The 20,661-nt window shown below is 35.4% G+C and overlaps 2 non-coding genes across 2 annotated transcripts; both read right to left on the minus strand.

The window, feature by feature from the left end:
• Positions 1 to 3,333: 3,333 nt before the first annotated feature.
• On the minus strand, positions 3,334 to 3,529 carry LOC115954336. Its single transcript, XR_004083882.1, has one exon. It is a non-coding gene; the product is annotated as a U2 spliceosomal RNA (small nuclear RNA).
• Positions 3,530 to 19,713: 16,184 nt separating this feature from the next.
• LOC115954337 lies at positions 19,714 to 19,909 on the minus strand. Its single transcript, XR_004083883.1, has one exon. It is a non-coding gene; the product is annotated as a U2 spliceosomal RNA (small nuclear RNA).
• Positions 19,910 to 20,661: the final 752 nt, after the last annotated feature.

Here is a 20,661-nt window from a genome sequence, read left to right on the forward strand (position 1 = left end):
TTTGTTTGGCCATTTAAAAAATGGCTCATTCTTGATCTTCTCCAATACTTGTCGCACCTGCTCCCGAAACACAACATTAACCGCTTGAGTGTCAGCAGAACCTGATTTCCCAACAAAGTCTTTCCTAGGTCGGTTATTATTGTAGTGGTCCGACCTGAAATCCCTCCTATCCTGAAGGATTACCTTAGCCTTTCCCTTTCCCTTTCCCTGCAGTTGATCTTCTTCTACTCTTTTATACTTGTCAATCCAATCCATCAGTTGGTGTACACTAGTAACAGGTTTACCAGTTAGAGATTTTCTTAAATCATACTCGGCTAGAAGACCAGCCTTGAAAGTACTTATGGTCACATCATCATGCTCTCCCTCTATCTCATTAAACATTTCTCAGTATCTGTCCGAATAAGCTTTAAGAGTCTCGCCCCCTCACATGGACATAGACAGCAAGGACCTCAAAGGCCGAGGAACCCTGCTACAAGTAATAAAGCGAATGCCAAAAGCTCGAGTAAGTTTTTTGAAGGACTCAATAGAGTTGGCCCTTAAACCGTTAAACCATCTCATTGCCACCGGACCCAAACTTGATGGAAAAACCTTGCACATCAAGGCCTCATCTTTGGAGTAGATAGCCATCCTTTGGCTAAAATGGCTAACGTGCTCTACTGGGTCTATCTGACCATCATATAGGGTGAATGTAGGCTGAAGGAATCGCCGAGGAAGAATCGCCTCCTCAATATTTCTTGTGAAAGGTGATTTGGAAACTTGGTTTAACGCTTTGTTTATGGCGTTGTTCCCCAAGCCCCTACGAGGCGGGCTTTTGCACCTACATCGATGGCTGTATTCCTCTTCATAGGAAAAAGTTTCACTAGGCGGAGTCCTGGATCTTCGTCTATAACTAGCTCCATCTGTCTCTTCAAATGATGGTTGGGAGCCAAGCGGGGAATGTCTTCGTCGGGCGTGGCGCAACTCTCTTTTCAACTCGTCAATCTCACGCTGCATGTTCCTGTCCTTCTTTACATGGGAAACGTGACTCTTCCCACGAGAGTGACTTTTGCTGGTATGAGTTGTGCGCACACTCCCCTCACGGCCCTCTCTCCATTCGAGGCTCCGTTGTGGATTTTCATGCTGGGAACCTCTTGACTCTGCTTCGTGCAGGTTAGCATCTACCTGGTGTGGTCCTGCTGCGAAGTGATGTAGACCCGCTTCCTCCATCATGAACGTTATAACCGGATTTCCTTTAATCTAAATCAAGCTCTTCCCACAGACGGCGCCAATTGTAAGGACTGAAATTGTATTGATCCCAAAACCGAATTGGGTTTAAACTCTAACGGCCCAAATAATAAATTTGTAGAGCGTGGATAGAAGAACTAAATTTACCTCAGAAGAAAAACAATTAAACTTAACGATTCAAGATGGTTTGACACAAATAAGATTATCTAATTTGTCTTCGGAACAAACTAAGTTCTTTGTTTTATATGGTTTTCTTCAAGACAGAAATTATATCCGAGTTCCAATCCTGCTTTCAGTGCATTCTTCCAGGTTATATACTGCAATCTTCGTGTCATCCTTACCACACACGTGTATGCTAGATTAGGGGGATTCCTTCCTATCCCATCTAACACTTCCTAGAACCATCAACTAGTAGCTGTAAGGCTGCTTGATCACTGTTCAGTCATCACTTCCACATTAATGCGGCCAGAGAGTTGGTTGAGAGGCAATCAATGTGGAGGTCGCAGCTTTTGAAGATATTTGTCTGCCTTTTTATCCTTATCCCTGGTCCAATGTCCTACTCTTAGCGGTGACGCTGCCCCGAAGTAAGTTCGTGATGATAAGGTACTCAGATTCATCTCGGACACTTATTGGACCCATCTCACATTGCCTCTACTCCTCTCTTAACTTTATTCTACTCATAGCCTTATTTGGGCCTTCTCGGATGGTCCAACATCCTCGGATAGGGCCATAGGCCCAGTTAATACCGTTTTTAACAATACTTCCTGAGTAACTGGCCCCCACAAGAGCAGTTTTGGCTTTTGAGAACTTTCTACAGAAAATAATACTTGTCAACAGATTAGATGATAAGTCACAAAAGTTCTCTTAAGCATATCTAAGAACCATAAGCTTGAATTTTGAATGAGAGAACCTTAAGAAAAGATTTATTTTTCCGATAAGCCCAAATTCAAATGATAGTTCCCTACTCTACTAATAATAGGATAGAGAGTAAGGTTATAGAATCATAGAGTCAAGACTCATTAGTGCATGTATAATTTTATCACCAAAAAAAAAAAAAAATCATCTAGGAAATTAAAAACAAAAGAAAAAAAAAATACATAATTCATTTCATGATTACTGATTAGCTATCTATTTAAACTTTCCAACTGCGTCCAACATTTAAACTGTTTTCTAGTTTCTTGTAACATTGCATGTTTCTATATATGAGAAAAGAGAAATAAACAAATTTCATAATGTTGCCACAGTTGCCTTTATAGATTACTTTGTGACTTATTTTCTGTTAGAGCGTTTGCATCAGTTGGTCTAAAATTTTTCGTTTATTTTAGCATGAGAACCTATTTTTTTTCTATTTTAAACAATCATTTTGCAAAAATACTTGCATCAGATTATCCCTACACACTCTATTTTCTTTAAATAATCATTTTTTATTCATCTTTAAAATTATTTTAGCCTACCTGCACATCAGAACACACACACTCTCAACACACCCCCACCAACCCCCCCCCCCCCAGCCTCCATGGCTCAAATCTGAAAACTCCCTCCACTCAAGTCTCCATGGACGAGCATTCAAATATCTTGTCACCAAAGGTCAATTTACAGTTTACTGTTTAACATTATGTTATATTTGTTTCTTTAATTTTACTTCTTGTTATTTTTTTATTTTTTTTTGATAGGTACTTCTTGTTATTGATTTAAAGCTTATGTGGTGAATTTTAAGCGTTGGAATTGGCTGGGAACACAATGAGAGACAACAAGAAGACTTAGGTAGTGCCTAAGAAAACCGGTGCTGGTTCCAAATGATGGCTATTTTGCATTTGCCTAAGAAAACCAATGTTGTTTCCAAATGGGTTTTCCATTGGGTTTGGGATGGGTTTCAGTTTATTTTGGTTTAATTTCCATTTATTTTAGTTCAATTTTGTGTTTGGAATATAATGATATTATAATGGGTCGTGATGGTGAAGTTTTATAATTAAATTTGAATTTTACCTCAAGTTACAAGTTTGGATATTAGAATTGAATAAGCCTTCAATAATTGTATCAATTTGATCAGATGAACCTCTAAGAGTTCAATGCGGCCCACTGACTTCATAAATATTAAGACTTGAATTGGTGGGGTGCGCCAGGCCCGTGCAGCAGTGCAACGCATGGGCGACGCTTAAGAGCCCCAGTAGCAAGCTACTGTGGTGGGCTCTCCCCCTCAAGAAATAAATTTAATATCGTGTGGGCCGATGACCCACATATCAGATATTAAACTGATAAGAACAGATACTACACTTGATCTTAGCCAAAAGGCCGAGAAAGGTATGAATTGGTCAGAGGCCTGACATGGTCTTTTATTTCCTGATTTACTTCCCTCTCCTATTTCTTATACGATGTGGGACTAATCAATTAATAGTTTAAGACCAACAACGGCAGCGACGATTCATTGTGGCCGTATATTATCTTATCTCTATGCCTGTCCCTTATTACAGTTCCAGTGACTGCCTTCTTCAATTGGCATTTAGATTCTTTGTTTTGTTCTTCCAACTTGCAGCTTTTCACATCAAAACCAAAGGCTGTTTCAGTGTGGGCAAATAGATATGGATGGGGATGGTTTCAAGTAAAAGGTATTTACAGCTAGTACCCTTCAAGGTCCCTTGGTTCATAAAATGCATACCCCTTTCGCTGCAGTAGATCTTTAATGCCTATCTAATTAGCTATAGCACTACACTGTTCACTTACCCATGTTACCCCCACGCACACAGAACACCTCTCAGTGGGGGATATTGGGCTTTTGCCCTTATTTTGTAAAAAATCTAACACAATATCTCTGTTTTGAAATTATTTAGATTTGTGTCCTTGTTTTAGTACTCGATTTTAAAAAAAATCGAGTTATAAGTGGAACTCGACATTAGTAATGTTGAGTTCTATGCATATTTTGCCACTTAATTTTTAAAAAAAAATTAAGTGAAACTCGATTTTACGAAAGTTGAGTTTCAATTAAAAATTTATATTTAACTCGATTTTGAGGATATCGAGTTTCAAAAACAGAGACACAAATCTAAATAGTTTCAAAATATAGACATATTGCTATTATTTTTGCAAAATAAGGGCAAAAGCCTCATATCCCCAAGTTTCCTCTTGTAGTTTTCTTATATTTATGGCGTAAATGCACTTTTAATCCATACATTTTGACTTTTTTTCATTTTGGTCCCCACATTTTAATTTTGCCACTTTTAGACCCTAAACCAATTAGCGTGTGTTATATCAGTCCTTGCCGTCAGTCAACTAACAGAAAAAGCTTATGGCACTATTAAAATAATAATAAAAAAATTTATTTTAGCATTAAAAAATGCCACATTAGCATTTAAATTAAAAAAATTAATTTATAAATTTTAACTAAATAAAAAAATTAAAAACAGAATTAAAATATATATATATATATATCGTGAATTGAGATTTAAGAGTGCCTTGAACAAGAACAATAAGAACACAAATCCAAATTTAAGAACAAGAAGAAAAATTTCCTTTGTTTGACATTTTCTCTTCTTTTTTTTTTTTTCTTAGAAAACAAACACAAGATTAAGCAAGAACACAAACACAAATGCAAACAAATCCAGCAAAAACACAAGCACAAATCTAGCAAGAATACAAACACAAACCCATCAATCCATCTTTAGCAAAACGAGCAACAACCCAATTCGCTCTCTCAAACTATCTTAATTTTTCTTAAATTTTCTTGTCAACCAAACACAACATCATCAATAAACACAAAACTCAAACTCATTTTCATTTTCCTCTCTCTCTCTCTCTCTCTCTCTCTCTCTCTTGAGTCAAACACTCAAACTCCGCTCTCTCCCTCTTTGTTTTCTCTCATTTCTTTTTCTCTTCAAGTTCAGGTTGTAGTTTTTGGGATATGGCTTTGATCTGGGTTTAGAGAAAGAGAGGCTGAGATGTGGTGGTTTGGATTTGGGTAGAGAGAGAGGGGCTGAGGTCGGCGGTGGTTTGGATTTGGGTTTAAAGTGCATTTACCTCCAATCTCTCACAGATCAGTGGGTCTCTATTATATCAGTGGGTCTCTCTCTTTCGTCTCTCAATCTCTCAGCTCGGTGGTAGAGATTGCACTAGAGATAGGTGGTAGAACCGATCTCAGTGGTGCGGTGGAGATAGGTGGAAGATTTGTGGCGGAAATTGCGGTGGAGATTTGTGGGTTTGTTTCTAGGTTTCTGGAATTTGTGGGTTAGTTTCTCGAATTTTTCTGGGTTTAAAATTTCTGGATTTGTTTATGGGTTCCTTGAATTTGCGAGTTAGTTTCTCGAATTTTTCTATGCTTGGAATTTATGGGTTTGTTTATGGGTTTCTCAAATTTGTGGGTTAGTTTCTCGAATTTTTCTGGGTTTGTTTATGGGTTTGATGTTTGTATGAAGGGTTTGATTTTTCATGTGATGTTCTGGGTTTGCTAGAGATTGAGGGTTGGGTTTGGGTTTGTGTTCTTTGTGTTTTGAATCTTTGAAGGTCTTTGTATTTTGTAGATTTGTGCCCTTTGATTTTACGTGTTCCAGGTTGGCATGTTCTTGATTTTTTTAAATTTCCTCAGCAACCAAACATATTATTTAAGGAAGAACATGAACATGTTCTTCATGATGATTGGGAAGAACATAATGTAAAGATTTTTTTTTTTAATTTAATTTCTTTTTTAAACAATCTGTTTTAAATTTTTATTATTATTTAGTTTGTTTAAAATAGTTTGTTATTGTGTTCTTTGTGTTTTTAAATTTGAGTTTGTGTTTGGTTCTGGGTTTGTGCTCTTATGTTCTTATGTTGATGTTTAAATCTGTGATCATGTTCTTGTTCAAAATGAATTAGATCTAAATTTATGTATTTTATTGTTTTTAATGCTATTTTTTCTTTTTTTATTTAGTTAAAATTGATAAATTTTTTTTAAAAAAAATAGATGTTGATGCGGCATTTTTTTATATAATATTTTAATTCCTCCGGCAGCCACCTCAGATATTTCCATTAGTTGACTGACGGAAATGACGAAAATAACACGCGTTAATTGGTTTAGGGATTAAAAGTGGTAAAATTAAAATGTAGGAACCAAAATGGAAAAAAGCCAAAATATAGGGACTAAAAGTGCATTTACGCCTATATTTATTGGTGGTTTGAACCATCAAAACTATGCAAAAGTTGAATAATTTTTTTTTTAGAAGGTAAGAAATTTGATTAAAATAAATTACTTTGGAATACATCTTCCAAATCTAGTGTTAGATCTTCTAACTACATATCAGTGTCTGCAAATAAAATTGCTCTAACTTCTAACAAGTGCATGGGCTAACTTATTACCCTCCCTTTTAACATGATGAAAACTACAACAAATGATAAAAAAACATTAAGGGTCTGATTGGTAATGTTGTTTAAGTGTTATAAAAATAGGCGAAAAAATGTTATGGAAATATATGTTATGTTGTTTAAACAACAAAAACTGTTATTCAAACAACGTTACCAAACAAACCCTAAATGTCTAGTCTCTTCAATAATATGGCCATGCCCCCTGACTTTTTGAAATTCCTTCTTACAGTCTTAACAAAATCATAAATTATATGCAAAATATATTTGCGGGCCACCTAGATTTTTGAGGAAAACAAATACACTACACAAATTTAGTTAGTTCAGCCTTAAATTTTGAATTTGGTAAAAAAGAGAGATGAAAAAAAAAAAACCCCTCAAAAAATTAATATAAAGAAGGAAAAAAAAAATTCAAATCTACAATATATATATATATATATATATAATAAGGATTCTTCTTTCATCTAAAGTCTAAACATGAACTGTTAAACAAAAACCCAAATCTGAAAAAAAAAAAAAAAAAAAAAAAAAAAAAAAAAAAAAAAGGAAGAAGATGAGACCTTACGCCTCTTCCCAACTTTCTAGTCCTTGACAATTTGCCTCTCCACCCCTAAGTTGTTACTACCAACTACCAATGTCGGCTGCCTCCAGATCAGTCATCACTAATCAATGTGCAATAATCTCTCTCTCTCTTCATATTTCATGTTTGAGATGTAAAGTGAGATTTTGTGAATATGTGCAAACCAAAACAAAATAAAAGCCGGTGTGTTTTTAAAATTGTGAATTGTGAATCTGTGATACAATTTGCAAGTTCTATAGGCTGTTTGGTATATGTGTTTAAACACATGTTTTTAGTTTTTAAACAATATTACACACTTTTTCACTCACACGTATTTCCAAAAAATACAAACAATGTTCCTAAAATAACATTACCAAACGAGCCCTAATGTTTTAACAACATAAATTATTATTTTTCACTAAAACTATTATTTTATTGCCATATTCACCCAATCAACTACTATTTTATATTCATTCTCAAAAAAAAAACTACTATTTTATATTATTTTATAAGTGTAAAAAACAAAAGTATTCTCTCATGGATTACTGTTTCATATCAGTACAATTACCACATTTTTTGTCATAGAAAGATAATTTTGAATCTAAAAAATAAACATTGTTTTCTTTTAGAATTATGAAAGATAATTTATGACAGATTTTTTTTGTCATGATTTTTTTTTTTTTTTTTTTACTTGAGAGGGTTGTTGTATACGGTCCCCCCACCCCTCGAAAAAAAAAAACTTGGCTCCGCCACTGCTCTAAGAGTGTTACCCTCCACTTCAACTTGTGAAGTATTGATTTCTTTAGAAAAACCGCGCCCTGCTGGCAACCATAGCCTCCACCATATCAACAAAATTAGAGAGTCTAATCTATTAATCAAGAGCTGCAATAACAAGTCCTGAAGAATCCCGAATGACTATGCCTAACCTAGCCAAAGACAAATCCTCAAAAATTGCATCGTCAAAGTTGATCTTAAAAATATACTCAGGTGGTGCTTTCCATCGAATCTCTTCTTTAGACACTATATTCCTTGGGAACTTCTGTGGCATATTGTGGTACTCTTGAAGTAATTCCGAGGCTCTCTTCACCATTTTCCCCTCACCCCATGAGTCATGGGCCATGATGGCTATTGTGTTGGGCTTTGTGGAGTCTAGTTTTGTTTAATCCGGTTTGACGACCCGACCCGACCCGAATAATGTTGCGTGGTTTGACGACCTGACCCACTCACAAAATCACAATCAAGAAGTATCATCATCATCATCATCATTACCATCATTATTATTTTTAGGGTAAATTCCACAAACCTACCATGAGGTTTGGACTAATACCAATAAAGTCCACAACATTTGAAAAGTGACCGTTTTGGTCCTTTTTCCCAAACGGTTTGTAACACCGTTACTTTTTTTTTTTTTTTTTCATTTTTCTTTGTTCTTTCCTCTCTCCAGAACTGCCTCTCTCTCTCTCTCTCTGAGTACATATTATCACTCACAACTCACAATTTCAAAAAATCAAAAATTGAAAGATAAAGAAGAAAGAGACCTCGGAATCGACAAGATTGCCGAAAGGCCAGGGCCACCAGGCCAGCAGAGGCGGTCGATAATGGCGTTCATCTCGGCCTCCAAGGCGCTCCTCGTCCATCAGAGCCATTGTCTCCGATTTCACGTTTGTCACCACCATTGTTACTAGTGTGTGTTTCAGTCACCGGCATGGTGGTTTATCAAAGCCTAAGTTTTGAGCGGTGCGTTTGAGTTTTAGTGAGTAGTGAGTGAGAGGAGTTCCAAAAACCCGCTTAGATCTGGCGATGTTTAAGCTTAGACTAGTAACGTTTCACTCTCCTCCGCTCAAATCCGGTGACATTTCAATCTCCTCTACTCAAATCCGGCATCGTGGTGGTGGGTTTGCAATTTCTCTTCTCTCTTCCTCTTTGCGGTGGCGTTGTGGTGGTGGGTTTTGTAGTGGGTCGGTTTTGGTTTGGATTGATGATAGAGAATTTGGTTTTTTGTGGGTGTGTTGGATTTTTGTGGGTTTTGGTTTGTGTTTCTGGACTGGGTTTGTTGTGAGGTGGTCGGTATTGCTAATGGGTTTGTGAGTTTTGTTGGTGATCGATGGTCGGTGGCTCTGGGTTTATGGGTTTTGTTGATGTTGTTGCTTTGCTAGTGGTTGATGGTTTTATGGGTTTTGCTGGTGGTCAGTGGTTAGTGATCGCTGGCTTTGTGGGTTCTGTACTTAGAGAAAGAGAGAGAGATATAGAGAGAGAGAGAGAGAGGCAATTTTGCAAAGAGGAAAGAACAAAGAACCAAATAATAATAATAATAATAATAATAACGGTGTTACAAACCGTTTGGTCACTTTTTAAATGCTGTGGACTTTATTCGTATTAGTCCAAACCTCAGGGTAGGTTTGTGGAATTTACCCTTATTTTTAATATTATATTGAAGTTTATTGTTCTTTTGTTTATGATTATGTGTATTGTTATTAATAGTAAGTAGTCACAAACATGCACAATGCGAAGGAAAGTTTAATACAAAGATGGTAAACAAATTCTGTAGTACCAAAATTAACTAATTAAAAAAATACAATATTTCTCAAGAATGCAAAGGCAAGTTAGGAAAAATATTCATTTCTTAATAATAATTATTTATAACATTTTGTACATCATTTAAAAGCGTGTTAGAAATTGAAATTTATTCTTTTAGTTTTAAACTAACTTTCTCAAACCCAACTTATTTTCTTCCTAAGATCCAAATTTCCCAAAAAGTATCTCAAAAAATAATAAAACACAACAAAACTACGATTCAAAACCAAAATACAAAAAGATTTACTTCAACACCGCTTATATGATATTAAATTTGAAGTTGGAACAAGTGATGAGAAGAAAGAATTATGGGAAAAAAAATTAGTATATTACGGGATCCTTTTAATAGCCAAAACTCGGAAAAAATCCAATTAAATATTAATTGGATTATCAATTTTGCGCCAAGTGTCCCATTAATTTGTAATTTTGTGCCAAGTGAATTGTTGAGTGTAAAAGTCGAAGAGTCCAAATCCAATTGGATTTCAATTGGGGTGAATTATTGGGTGAAAAAACTGAAGAGTCTAAGTCCAATTAAATTCTAAATCAAATGTGCACACACACACATATATATATAATGAGAAACCATTACATATTTTAGAAATGTATGGTTTAAAAAGTGTAAGCTAATACTATGTATTATTTGAATCTCTTCTAAAAAAAAATTTATAATTGTGATTGTTTTTAATTGTACCCTTGCATATGCACGGGACTACACACTAGTATATATTAAAAGCCAAAACTAAGAGAAAATCCAATTAGATTTCAAATTGGATTTCAATTAGAGTCTAATTTTGCGCCACGTGTTTCATCTAATTTATGTTTTTAAATTTTTGTACGAAGCGAATTAATTTAGTGTAGAAAATAGGAGTCCAATATAAATAAACCATAAAAAATTTTAATTATATATCTAACTTTATATATAAAATTAGATGTAAAGAGAGTTTGAGTGTACGTGCAAATTAGATTTGAGCTTATATAGGGAAGTAAAATAAATTATCTAACAGTACATCTACATGAGAAAGCTTGACAAGATGCTAGCTTTGACATGACACTTGAACAAGAATAGGAAAGTGATGGTAAGACATGAAAAAGACGCAAATTTAAACAAGAAGAAGGAACCGATGATGAAAGAAACACAGGGTGTATGTGAAAAACCCTAGAGAAGGGATGAAAAACCATGGTTTGAGCAAGAATGTAATGTTCTTGCTTTATTCAGATTGTATTATGTGTGAAAAGAGATCAATTTTTTACAACAAGGTTGTTCCTTCCTCCTACTAGCTCCCAACTCTCTTCTACCAGTATCTACTTGGGTTCTTGCCCTAAAAATACTACTACATGTTCCTCTTATAATCTGAGGAATATGACTGAGTAAAAAGATAGATGTCAAGTCATCATTTCTTTATTTTGGACATTTTCACAGCTATGATATTATCTGCTGACTAGAGGATAGGAATTGCACCAACGTGGCACTAGGACCCGTGGGTAGGTGACTTTGCCACTGCTTGGAAAACAAGTCCTAGACATTGAGAGGGACATCAGGAGTACTATGATTGATACATGTGTCTTTGACGTGGTCCAACATGCATTCAACCAATAAAGGGTGTCCTCATAGCTTCTGACCTTAGAAAGTCACTATTTCTCTTTTTGTGGGTGCTTAAGTACCATATCAGGTGCAAATCTTATTTCCTTCCCAAGGCAGTCACACCTTTAGCACGGACCAAGACAAAATCCCTTAGCCAACACTTCCTCTTCCTTTGCTCATAGTCGTTCCACGTGTAATGTCCAAATTCAACCACTTATGCATTCTCCCATGCCTTAGTGGTGTTATGTACACTGAGACATAAGCAAAGGTAATTTTCTTAGTACTCTTTTTTTTTTTTTTTAATGTTTTCTTACTCGCATGTTTAAATGTGTTTCTTTATTTTATATGCAAGTTTATAATTTTGAAAAGATTTTACCACCGCACACCCTTGGTGCGATAGTCACTCCACAAATATAAGTGCTTGTGGGATGTGGGAGACAAGGGTCAAGGTTTAAGTTTCCAAGAGGGAGTTTCATACACATATACACTTAGATTAGGTTAGAGTAAAATTTATATTTTGTATCAAAAAGAAAATATTTTCCTCTAACTCTCTTTAGGTGTTCAAATTTGAAACATTTTTTTTTTATGTTAGAATTAGTATATATTTCAAATAGTCATTGTGTATAAAGAAATACAAAGAAAGAACAGCAAATATAATATGGAAATCCAAATTGTTTTTTGAATTTAAACAAAAACAAAAACAAAAAAGCCTCTAAACACACGCTAGTTGAATATAAACCCCTCTTGCTTCAGTAGACCAATTTACGGTCATGTTACCAATGTTAGTTGTTACTCACACAGAACACCTCACAGTAACCTCTTGTAGCTTAGTTATATTTAATTATTATTTATCAGTGGCTAGCTACATTTCATAGCCTTGAACCACAGAGACTACGAAAAAGTTGAATAAAATTTTTAATTTGTAAAGTTCAAATTTCATGAAAATAATGCACACCCGAAAGAGGACAGGAGGTTAATATTCATAAAAAATAAAAAATAAATAAAAAAGAGTGTAGAAGATTAATACGATAGAATTTCAATTTGATACATGCCATGTAACATATATAGCATCTAATAGAGGTATTAATAAAGGCAATAGATCACAAAATCTTATTTTAAATATTTTCTTACACTTAAAAAAGTGTATATGTTATCCTCACATTTTTAAATCCCTGCCAACATTGCTTAATTTTTTTTTTCTTTTTTGAGAACAACATTGCATAATTACAAACTCCATTTGTTTGATAACCTTTCTTGGCAATTGACTTTGCTAAAACTACAAAGCCATTACAAGAAATGTAATTCAATAGATGTAGATCTTCAGAGAAATCATGGTATAGTATGATATTTGCAGCAAAGCTGTGATCTGAGTTACTCATGTTTGGAACTACGGTTTTTTGGAAAAATAAAAGTTAAGGACTTTGTTAGAGATACTCAAGCCTAATTGTTTAGGTTCAAGCCCAATCCTACTTGGTGTGCAAGCCAAGAACATTACTTGTACTATAAGTCTATTAATCATGGTTCAATGTATGGTTAGTTTAGGGTCTAACCTTTTATAAATACCCATATAAGGTTCATTGTAATATAAGATTTGAGCATACAGTAAAAACGTAACCCTTAACGGCTTTCTTCCATAAACATAAGCCGTTAGACTGTACCACATAATTTCATGTGTTCTTTTATGCTTCCACTGTTTCTATCTACAACAATTTACTTAACAAATATCATTTGGGAGTTTCTAAAGTGATGGAGCCATAAGCCAATTCATTGAGTTAATACAAAGTAAACTTAGAGTACACAATCATCCATTGAAATTTACAAGTAAAATCCCCAACAAAAGTAAAAGAAAGGGCATGCATAGCTGTGATTGGTAGGAATCACAAGAGAGTTGTCATTTTTGCCTGGACACAAGCGATGAAGGATCAAAACCCTTTGCCATGTGTGGCTTCCAACATAAATTTTTGGTTCAAGAAGGAGATGCTCTAAATGTTATCCTCCCATTACAGAACCATCCCTTGGCGCCACAACCACATTGGTCTATGGAGAACCTGATTAAGAAACCTAGAAGTATCTTCAAATATTTCTCTGGTTGATGGGTAAATCATACTTTAGAGAAACCAATTTTGTTGCCCATAATACTAACACGTCTTTCGCTGGCTGAATACATGCCTTTGATCTACTTGTCCTCAGTCGAAAAAGATGACAACTTTACCGAATCTATTTTAAAACCTTTCTCATGAGTAATGACTGAAATGGATTGGACCAACTCAATATTGCCAGCCAACCATTTTGTATTATTATTTGGCCTCAAGCACTCTTGAGGTATAGAAGGCATTAGGCTGGGTGAAACTTTATTGTCCTTCTCAAATTTTTCTTGTTTTGTTTTTGAAAATCTTCCTTCTCAATATTAAAACAAAAGACAATGGCTACTAAGCAAGCAAGCAGCAAGAAATGTACTATCAAACACAGTAGAGAACATTCTACGGGAAATATATTTGCCAACAGATAAATTATAAATCACAGAAGTTCTCTTAAGCATATCTAAGAACCATAAGCTTGAACTTTGGATGAGAGAAAACATTAAGAAAATATTTATTTGTCAATGAGCCCAAATTCAAATGGTAGTTCCTCCTCTACTAATACTAATAATAGGATTGAGTGAGGTTATATAGATTCAACATTGAGTCACTAGTGCAAGTGTAATTTTATCACTAAAAAAAATGTTCATCTAGAAGTCAAAAAGAAAAAAAGTTTTCTAGTTCATGATCTTATATAATCCATAAAAGAAAGGCGAAAACATCACTTTGGTCCCTATATTTTGGGGTCACGGTCAATTTGATCCCTACATTTTCGTAGCAATCAATTTGATCCCTGTTATTTTTAACTTATAATCAATTTGGTCTCTACCGTTAACTCACTAACAGAAAATGCCTACATGGCTAACAATGTGCTTTGTTGGCGTACATGTGGCAAAAAATATATATAAAATCAAATAATTAACATTTAAAAGGCCACATAAGCATTTCAATAACAACAAAAAAAGCCATGTCAAACCAGAAACTAATCTGAAAAAATTAATTTTGAAAAAAAAAAAATAAAGAAAATGATTTTTTTTTATTAAAAAAAAAAATCCTCAATTTCTTAAATATTTTTGTGTATTCTTGCACTTTCTTGTCTACCAAACACAACCAACAATACACCAATCTAAAAATCCCAACCAAAATAAAATCCTTTACAAACATTACAGATTACCAAACCATACAATAAATTATTTACAAAATCCCAACCAACCCCTTACAAAACCAGACACAAAAACAACCAATCAAACCCCCAATCAAGTACAAGTTCCCATAGATCAAACACATACATCATAGATTCGCAACCCATACAATAAATTCATTTATTCACAAATAATGTGTATCCTAATTACACAAATTAGAAACCTTGACAACCTCCATTTCACATTCAACCTTGACAACCTCCATATCACATATCTCGAGTCATGCGGCATAGATGTTCCTCTAGACACCTGTTTGAGAGAGAGAGAGAGAGAGAGAGAGAGAGTAGAATGTTTAGGTGAAACAAATAGAGAGTTATGGCTAGATTGAGGAAGAGCAAAGGAACGAAATCACCACTAGAGATGGTGGTGGTGAGCTTGCTAGATCAGCCATGGAGGCCCGATTAGATGTTTGGGTGTCACGCCCCAAACCCAAAAGGGTCCAAAGCAAGAAAGACCGAGCCTTCAAGAGGTATTGTAGTGATTTTTTTTTTCTTTCCATTTGATAAAATAAATAAATTTATTGATCTCTCCACAATATAAGTCAAAGCTCTATGACACTCTTACAAACAATACGAACAACAAATCATGTGTCTCCAAATATACATGAAAATCCAAAGCTCCAAATAAATAAACACAAAATCACGATCCTCTCTAAGATACGTAATCTCAACAGAAAATTCTAGGCCTATCATGCCCAAGGCTAACAAACCTCAAGAGCCCAACCTCTAGGAAAATTAGTATGGCCTCGAATAATTTAGTAAATTGAGTCACCAACCAATACTAGCATAAATCTCTCAAATAGCATAATGCTCCAGTCACCACCAATAAAACAAGCTTCATGCCCGACGTATAGCAAATTTATCTGAAAAGCTGTTAGAGGGTGGGATGAGCTAAAGCTTAGTAAGTAGCATAATTAATGGGGGTGGGGGAAATACAAGTTTCATGATAATGAGCATTTTACAAAGCATGCTATAATTTGGAAATTTTCATTTAATTTATGCAAAATCAATTTCATTAACAACACGATGAGAATGATAGAGATAATATAGCACTAAGCTTTCCAAAATAACTATGAAACTATATTTGATTCACTGTGAGACATAAAAATATCCAATACCATTTCAAAACTAGAAACTTCACCCAAGGTGCCACTAAGACAGAAATGTCACTAAGACATCATACCGCCACGGACAAGTCGGAACCCAAACACACTAGCATGATATGTACCTCTTTTGGCATGTGGTCTATTGGCGCTGCCTAGCCTCACCCACACCCTCAAGGATTTACCTATCCCCCCCATGGGCAACAGGGGATAACACGTCATGTAGTACCTCTTTTGTATGTGGTCTCTTGGCCCTGCTTGGCCTCACCCACACACTCAAGGATTTACCTCTTCCCCCCATGGGCAGCAGGGAATGACACGTCACACAGTACCCCTTTTGCATGTGGTCTTTTGGCCATATGGGCAGCAACCTCATCCACACACTCAAGGATTTACTTGTGTCATGCAAAGTGGGAGCCTCCAACCTGACTTGTCTTCACGAAGACGGGGTAATCACTCGTCTCAAAGACAGGGTAATCACACGTCACAAAGACGTTGTCACAAGGACGGGATAATCACCAACATCATAGCACAAGGGCAAACCCACATCAACAGCTCACAAGTTAAATGTTTTCAAATACATAGTTTACTTCCATGTGGTTTCATAAGATATTTCAATAACCAAATATCCACAATATTCTCAAAGTCCTCAAAACCATTTCTTGTCATAAATATTTTGCATAAATTTCCCAAATAATACAATTTAAGACAAAACATCTTTAGTATTTCCAAATAATACTATAAATCCATGAAATCCACTATCAAATGAATTCAATGATACTTTTCTTTTCCATGCCAAATATTCATGCATTTCCTTATATGCAAATATTAAACATGATGCATTTTTCATATATAATTACTATAACCACAACACAACTCTTTTTAGGAAGCATAGTTTCAAGAATTATTTTCCAAAATGTATTTAACCCAAAACAACATTTATGCAACATGATTATTTTCCAAAATCCCATTAAAAAGCTACTTACCTCAACAATCCAATCCAAATTAACCTCAACCAAGCACCGCATTAAACAATCAAGTTACTAGTTCCATCACCAAGTATGTTGGAACCTAGAAGCACAAGTATCAAGCCTATTAATAACAAGGCCTACTACAAAATTACACTATCAAATTGTCTCCATAAATTGGAAAAGATTCCCTCAAAAATCAAACCTAAGGCCCTAAAGCCTAGCTTGACCATCCCAAGACAAGTACCCCTACCCAAACGAGAACCAAACAAGCATCCAAGAAACTCATAGTGCTGACACAACCAAAACATTTTAAATTCATTACTGCAAAAATAAGCATCATAAGATAATATACCATACTCATGAATCTCTTTGACTACTAAATAATATATTTAAGCCAAGATAAGATCAACTGAGGTTTGGGATTAATTCCACAATTTCTCAACGTTTTAGTCTTACCTTCAGATTCAGTAAATAGCAGGGCAGCCATTTTGTAAAAAAATTTTGGTCAATGAAAAGTTATCCGATTAATTCAAAACTTTAAGGAGACATTCCCCTATATGTATACAATGTACCACAGAAAATTCAGCCCAAAATGATTTTTCTGTAATTTATTAAAAATCATGCATTGCGGCTGACTCAAATCTGTCATGACAGCTTTAGAAAATTGCTATAGTTGTAAGACTAGCCCAAATTATTTGAGAATTTACTCACATTAAAACCACCATATTTAAAGCATATTAAAAATAAGGAATCAAACCCAAAAATCTCATATAAACAACTTATCAAACACTTGGTATGCAAAAGCACATGCTCACACTTAACTTGCATAAATTCGTAGTTATCACTCCACTCACACCCACAATTGCCAAAGTCATTTAAAATGCAAAGAACACACTTCCAAAAATCAACCCAAACTTCCACAAAATCAACCCACATGATTGCTCAAGGAACCCAAATTTTAACCATGGAGAAACCCCAAATGATCACCATTTGTGAAAACCCTTAACCATTCACCAATTAAGTCCACCAAATCAAAAACCCATGTACTCAATCACATGTATATCATTCAAGTAGCTTAGATTAGAAAGAAATCTTACAACAACTTGAAAAGCTACCAAAATAGTTAAAGATACCTTTAAAGTTTGAGATAATGGAGCTTATGGGATTTCTAATGGGGTTCTCCGATGAAATCTACCGAAAGTGGTGGTAGATGGCTGGTTTACCGGTGAGGGAGTGAGAGAAATAGAGGGAGCTTGAGTGTGTAGGTGTGTGGGCTTCGATGGGTGGGTGAGATTAGGGCTGTCCACGGGTCGGGCCGGGTCAGTTTTGGGCCCAACCCACCAGCGTCGGGTGGAGGGCAAAGAAACTCGGAACCGACCGCAGAAAAAATTGATTGAGTCGGTTTCGAGTGAGAGTGAGCATTGGTCGGTTCGGTCAGTTGCCAGAGTAAAAAAAAAAATCATCAAAAAAAAAAAAATGTCGCAGGAATTTGGAAAATCATGCCGGAATCTGGAAAACTCACCGGGATTTGGAAAATCATGCCAAAATCTGGAAAATCTCAACGGTATCTTCAATTTTTTTCGTTGGAATCTAAAATTTTTCACTAAAAATTGCTAGAATTGGCCGGATCTGGCTAAATCCCACTAGATCTAGCTTGATTGGTCGAGATCTCGCCGAATCTAGCTTGATTTTGTAGGATTTGACCGGATTTTTTATACAACAATGGTTGGGTTCGAGTTGCTCGAGTTTTGGAGTAGCAAACCCTCCACTTGACCCGCCGGTGTCAATTCTTGAGAATTGAAACCCACTGCCGACCAACTGGACCTTTGGTTCGAACTGGAATCGAGTCGGCATCAGGTGGTTTGGCCGGGTTGTCAAGCTCCGATCTGGTCTGGACAGCCGTAAGTGAGATAGAAAGATAGAGAAATAGAGAGAAGGAGCATACGTATGGTGATAAGAGAAAGGGGGTGTGTTGATGGGAGCATTGTGGACCACTTGTTCCAAAATATCTTGGGATCAAATTACAACTTTACCCATAAAGTTTCTCCCATATTTAAATTCGCCCATTCCAAAATTAATTAAATACTAACACATGCCCAAATATTCAAAACTCCTCCATAAAATAGTTAACTACACTAGTTAAAAAAATAAAGTCCAATTAAGATATTATTCTCATTGGAAAAATTGCTTTTAAAAAAAATATTTGGGGTGTTACACTGGGTTGTGTGAGTGAGAGCGTAAGAGAAAGTGAGATAGAGAGCGCTTTAGAGTGAGAGAGAAAGAGAGGTTTGCTGTGAGAGCTTCACGGTGAGAAACGAAGGGAATGGCCATGGTGGTCAAGGTTTAGTTAGAGAGAGAGGAGATTTTATTTTGGTAGGGATTTTCATATTGGTGTATTGTTGGCTGTATTTGGTAGCTAAGAAAATGCAAGAATACACAAGAAAATTAAAGAAATTGAGGATTTTTTTTTTATAAAAAATCGTTTTCTTTTTTTTTTTAATTAATTTTTCCATAAGAGTTTTTGGTCTAACATGGCTTTTTTGCTGTTATTGAAATGCTTATGTGGCCTTTTAAATGTTAATTATTTGATTTTATATTTTTTTCCACGTGTATGCCAACAAAGCACACCGTTAACCACGTAAACATTTTCCATTAATGAGTTAACGATAGAGACCAAATTGAATTTAAGTTGAAAATAACAATGACTAAATTAATTGTTACAAAAATGTAGATATCAAATTGACTGTGACCCCAAAATGTAGAGACCGAAATGATATTTTCACCTTAAAAAAATAAACAAATTGCATAATTTTTGCCCAATTGCCTCTATATATTATCTTATCTCTATGCCTGTCCCTTATTACAGTTCCAGTGACTGCCTTCTTCAATTGGCATTTAGATTCTGAACCAATATAGATTGCGTTATGTTGTATCAGATATGGTAATTAGCATGAAACCCCAACTGTATCTGAGCCTTAAAATTATTGAATAAGCCAACAGTGTCTCAAATAGAGAATTTATCGTAATAATTAAGATGAACATCTAAAAGTTCATTACGGCCCACTCACTACATAAATATTAAGACTTGAATTGGTGGGGTGCGCCAGGCCCGTGCAGCAGTGCAACGCATGGGCGACGCTTAAGAGCCCCAATAGCAAGCTACTGTGGTGGGCTCTCCCCCTCAAGAAATAAATTTAATATCGTGTGGGCCGATGACCCACATATCAGATATTAAACTGATAAGAACAGATACTACACTTGATCTTAGCCAAAAGGCCGAGAAAGGTATGAATTAGTTAATGGCCTGACATGGTCTTTTATTTCCCTGTTTGACTTCCCTCTCCTGTTTCTTATACGATGTGGGTCTAATCAATTATAGTATTTTAAGCCTTTTAATTAAGACCAAGAACGGCAGGAATGCACATCAAAAGCAAAGGCTGTTTTCTTTTTCTTTTTTTTAGAATAAACGGCAGAATTTTATTCAATGAAAGAATAAATTTATACAAAAATAAGACAGTATCAAGGAGAGCCAAAAAAAATTGCACAAGCTACAGAGCTTTCCCATCACCTATCAAAAACAGCAGCAATATGCAAAGTTACATCAAAGAAAGCCAAAGAAAAACAAGACTATCTTACAAACTCAAGACAAGCTTCCATAATTAGCTTCCAAATATTATATAGCATGGGCTGCAGCAAACCTGGCTAGAAAAGAGGGATCAGGGCGTGGAGTATCGTAATGGGCCTCATTCTGCTTATTCCAAATCATCCAGCTAGTTGTGAAAAATATTGCAATCTCTGGGTTATTTTTTCTTTACATAATTTGATCAGCCACATCCACAAATGAAAGATTTGTGCAATGAGATATGGTCCCCCTTAAGCATATGGACTTCCAAACCATATCAGAATATGTATAGCTTAGCAGAATATGGTTTGTTGACTCCACCCCATCCTCACAACATTCACATCCAGCATCAAACAAAATTTTTCTTCTAGCTAGATTTGCTTTTGTAGGCAGTATATCTCTACAAGCTCTCCAAATGA

Source organism: Quercus lobata, chromosome 7 (genome assembly GCF_001633185.2).
Source record: "Quercus lobata isolate SW786 chromosome 7, ValleyOak3.0 Primary Assembly, whole genome shotgun sequence".
NCBI classification, from domain to species: Eukaryota; Viridiplantae; Streptophyta; class Magnoliopsida; order Fagales; family Fagaceae; genus Quercus; species Quercus lobata.